The sequence below is a fragment of the Peromyscus eremicus genome, chromosome 5, assembly GCF_949786415.1.
Source record: "Peromyscus eremicus chromosome 5, PerEre_H2_v1, whole genome shotgun sequence".
NCBI lineage: Eukaryota > Metazoa > Chordata > Mammalia > Rodentia > Cricetidae > Peromyscus > Peromyscus eremicus.
In genome coordinates this window covers 19,097,292-19,102,485 of record NC_081420.1, presented here as the reverse complement: position 1 = coordinate 19,102,485, position 5,194 = coordinate 19,097,292, and positions in this window count along the sequence as shown.

The following is a 5,194-nucleotide window of genomic DNA, read 5'->3' as shown; positions in this document are numbered from 1 at the left end:
AGTCAAGCAAGTTGTAGTCACCCCTCTGGAGATACAAATTTATCTATGGGCAGTTTTTCCCTGAAGCTGTTACGTGATGTCCTTAGCACTGCAGTGCAGAAGCCTACAGGGATAAAAGTCAGCTTCATCGTGGGTGCAGGCACACCCTAAAAAGAAAAGGCGTCATTTGGTAGGGTGCCTGCTTAGCATGTATGAAGTGCTGGGTTCAATCCCCAGCTCGGCATAAAACCAGACATGGTGGCACATGTCCACGATCCTAGCATTGATGAAGCAAAGGCAGAAGGATCAGAGAGGCAAGTGGATCTGTGAGTCTGAGGCCAGCCTGGTCTACAGAGTGAGTTCCAGGACAATCAGGGCTACACAGTAAAATCTTGTCTCGAAAAACCAAAAAAGAAAGAAAAAAAAAAAGGAAGGAAGGAAGGAAGGAAGGAAGGAAGGAAGGAAGGAAGGAAGGAAAGGTATCAAAAGCTTAGCATGGGGGCTGGAGAGATGGCTCAGTGGTTCAGAGTACTTGTATCTACATTGGGCAGTTTACAACTCCAGCTCCACGAGATCCACTGTTCTCTTTTGGCCTCTGAAGGTACTCGCGTGCATAGAGCAGTAATAAATGAGAAGCATTAAAGAAGTTAGCCAAGCACAGAGTGGGGTATAGGCAGGAGGATTAGAAGTTTACAGCATCCTCTGAACCACAGTGAGTTTGAGACCATCCTGAGATCCATGAGATCCTAGAGAGAGGGGATGGGACAGAGACAGAGAGAAAGAGACCGGCCAGTCATGGGGCACACAACCATCATAGTCTTAGCATTCAAGGGATGAAGCTGGAGGATTGCCGTGAGTTCAACATCAGTCTGGACTATATAGTGAGTAGGAGGCCTTGTCTCAAAAAAAAAAAGAGAGTGAAAGAAAAGAAAAAAAAAAAGGGAAGACAAAAGGTACTACCCCCTTCATGTGTTTTTGGAGAGTCATAAGCAGCCAGGGGATTTAGCAGCAGTTTGAGGCCTTCTGGGTGTGTGTGGGAGGGGGGCATCTGGGTGTACGGGGGAAGGAGGGACCAGCTGGTCCACACAGCAGACCCCCTCATTCCATGCTCACAAGCATGCAGCCCACCCCAGAAATGGCACCACAGGACACAGCTGCATTTGGGCTTCTAATTACTTCACTGTCTAATTCATGCTAACACAGCAATTAGTGATAAAGCTCAAAACACTCATACACATTAGCCTGACGACATTTAATTATGACATTAGATGCACTGCACTTTGCTACATAGGTAGCTGAGCAAGTGATAAGAAATCTACATGTCTGGCCCCTCGAACTGACAATGTAGTAAAAGTAAGAGAAGCTGCTGTGAATCCCTCAGCTGGTCATTAAACCGAACGTGTGTTTTTATGGGCGGCGCACCGTTTCTAGATGCTGGTGAGAACAGCAGCATTCCCTGGTCAGGAGACATGACTAGATCTTGATAGTAAAAAAAAAAAAAAGCAAAAGGAGAAGCTGATCCTGGTGGTGCACACCTGGGCTAACCATGAGACAACGGCAAGAAGTCAATGAGTTCAAAGCCAGCCTGGGCTACATAGTCAGACTGTAAAATGAAGGATAGACAGACAGAAGGAGAAGGAGGAAGAGAGAGAGGGAGAGGGGGAGAGAGAGAGAGAGAGAGAGAGAGAGAGAGAGAGAGAGAGAGAGAGAGAGAGAGAAAAGGGAAGGAGGGAGAAAAGGAGAGCAAGAGGAAAGGAAGGAAAGAGGGTAACAAGAAGGGAAGGAGAAGAAAGGAAAGAAGAGAGGAGGGAGGAAGGGAGTGTGGGAAGGAAGGAAAGAAGGAAGATCAGCAATTGGTTATGACTTTCGGCCTCTCTGTATACAATCTCATTTTCAGTGTCTTAGATGTTAGCAGGAAATAAAGGGGAGATTTGAGATTTTTTGCCAGAATAGTCCACGGGCTGTGCTGTTCGCTGTTGGTTTACATGGAGCCTGTTCATGAGACATGATTAATAGTTCAGCAGCACTGCCAAAAAGCACATAAATCTGGCCGTCCACAGTGTAATTGACATGATGCTTGTCTCACAGATACGAACGGCACTTGCTTATCGCAGCCCGATCCCCAAGTGGGCATTCGAAGCAGCTGATTATGCAATACGCAGTTGCTGACACTACAAGTTTGGGGTCTGTTCCTTATAGCACCCAATTAGCAGTCACATAAAGCCCAACTCGCCTTGATCAGCCTCATCCAGATGTGAAGAGCCAACAAGAGGAATACAGGTGACCACACAAACCCAGCTAGAGCACTCAGGCCTGAGTAAAGGGAGTGTGAGACAGGGCCCTCAGATCCACAAGTTCCCCTTTGCTCACCAGGCAGCCTGGCTTCAGCAGAGAGCAGCATCCTCACCGGCCCGCAGGGTGTCTTCTGTGAGCCCCACCCCACAAGCTTGCTCTCCCTCCACCTCATCTCCTTCTCGTTTATTTGACAGCTTTGCTTTTCAAACTCACGTCTAAGTTCTCAACATGTTGTGTGCTACTTGAATTTAAGAACCTCACTGCCTTCCTTTTGGGTCTTCAGATTTCTCTGAAGCAGACACAAAGCCCTGGGTTCAAACCCCACCATCTCAAAAACCAGGTCTGGTGTTGCATGCCTATAAACCCAGCACTTATTCAAGGTTATCCTTGGCTATATAAGGTGCTGGAAGCCAGCCTGGGCTACAAGAGACTATCTCAAAGAGAGAGAGACAGAGACAGAGACAGAGACAGAGACAGAGAGACAGAGAACTTTTAAACAAAAACAAGACAATAATGACTTCACAGGCACTATGAAGATTAAAGATTACATAACAAACAAGTTGTAAAAACCCCTTGAAAGCATAAAAATGCCTACGAGTAATTACTACCATTGTTATTAACCACCTCGGTTCATCACATACAGTAAACAGAAGACAATAAAGAGGGGACTCTTAAATGCAGTATCAGCAGCCAGAGCCATTTATTACAATGCTATTTGCTCTGATTCCATTACCGTTATAAAATTTTACGCTCATCTAGCACTTTTCATCTGAGAATGTCGGAGTGCTGGAACAGCATGGCTCTAATTACACTAATCCTTGGAATGCGAAGGAAGCAGCCTCCGAAGGCCACTTCCGATGCCATGACTCACCATCCAAGAGGCAAGAGGTCCAGTCCAGATCTGGGGAGGCCTCCTGCTGAGAGCTGCACCTCAAAACTTCTAAAGTCTGAAGAAGTTGTAGGTAAGCCTCTCTCTCTCTCTCTCTCTCTCTCTCTCTCTCTCTCTCTCTCTCTCTTTCTCTCTCTCTTTCTGCATGCTAACGATGAAACTTGGTGCCTCACATAAGCTAAGCATTCACTCTATAAGACAGCTACATGCCAAGCCCTCATATCATTTTCATTCTTTTCCTTCTTCCTGTGCTGGGGTGCTGGGGATTGAACCTAGGAACATTTATTTTAAATTTGTGTGTGTTTGTGGTATAGCTGTGTATATGTGACGTATGTACATGTGTGTGCACACACTTGTCCACTGAATTTTAAGCCAGCATGCCCATAAATGTTACAAACACAGATGCACGTGAATCTCACTCGAGGTTGAAGAGCAGCTGTGTTGGGGTTGGGGGTGTAACTCAGGGCTAAGATCTAGTGGCTGCTGGAGCCTCTTTTGAAATGGAAGAGCTACTCTAGGGGGTAGGGATCTATTGGGATGGTTCATTGGATAGCAGCACTTGCCACCAAGACTGACGACCTGAGTATGATTCCCAGAACTCACTTGGTGGAAGGAGGGAGCTGACTCCCGCAGGCCTCCACGTGTACACTAAGTAAATAAATGTAAGGAGCAAAACAAAACAGAAACTGGGCTAATTATACTGGTGTTCACCTGTAATCCCAGCCCTTGGAACGCAGAAGCAGGAGGATCAGGAGTTCAAGGTCATCCTCAACTACATAGCAAGTTTGAGGCCAACAAATGCTACAGGAGACCCTGTCTCAAAACATATAGAAGATGTTTTCCAATCCTGGCTAGAAACACGTACAGGAGGAAACTTGACCCAGGGAGTAATTGTGTTAGCATTTCTTTCCATCTCCCTCCTTGATCTCCACCGAGCTGCATAAGTCAAAGAAAAGAGGAAGCTCCCTCTGTTAAGACTGTCCCCTAAAGACTCCCATAAGTGCGCTTATTCCAGCACACAGTGACTCTTTGGCCCAAGAGCTTAAGACACCAAGTTTACATATTCAGGATGATGGAAAGCAGAGCAGCAGAGTTAACCAACAGCAAAAGAGTAAACAGTTTCATTTACCCCTTAAACAGAGAGAAAACAGCCAGGCTGGGGTAGGCCATCCACATCACACGGGCCAAATTGCTCTTGTGATTACCATGTTACTGCCACACAAACCCCCAGCCTCCTACAGAGCCAGAATATCAGAGGTGAGCCATGCCCTATGCTGTCCCAATTGTCAACTTCTCTTGTCGTCGCTGAGCTCAAGCTGAGCCACTACTCAGCTTGACAGACAATAACAATAACAACAACAAAAAAGCCCTGCCTGGTAAATTATTGTTTTTATACACAAAGCAGATCAGTTTGGTAGACAGTTTCCACAACATCCAACAAGCCACAGACATGTTCTCCAGTCTTACCCCATTAGATCCAAGTGTACCCTCAGGGCATACGATCCTTCTCCAGGCCACTGCGGTCTTACACAAACATTATGATTAGTACCATGCTTGTTCCTATTAGCGTCAGCAAAGAAGAATGAGAATGGCGGGGGGAAACCCACAGAGTCCCAAGCAGAGAAATTAAAGTTGATAATGTTTTTTAATTGATAGATAATTGTACATCTTTACGGGATATGTAAGATACAGAACATTTATACATTGGATAATGATTAACTTAGGATATTAATCATCTCAAACATTATTGAGTTGACATCTTTTTTTTTCTTTTTCTTTTATTTTTTTTTTGGGGGGGGCAGCTATTTAAGACAGGGTGTCCTATAGCCCAGGCTAACCTCAAACTCAAATTCCTGATCCTCCTGCTTCTGTCTCCCAAGTACTGAGATTACAACCACCTCAAACCATACTCAGTGTTTGCTTGCTTGATTTTTTTGTTGGTTTGGTTTGGTTTGGTTTGGTTGTTATTGGTTTGGTTTGGTTTAACTTTCTCACTTTTATTTATGACAAATATTCTCCGGTCTCTTCTGA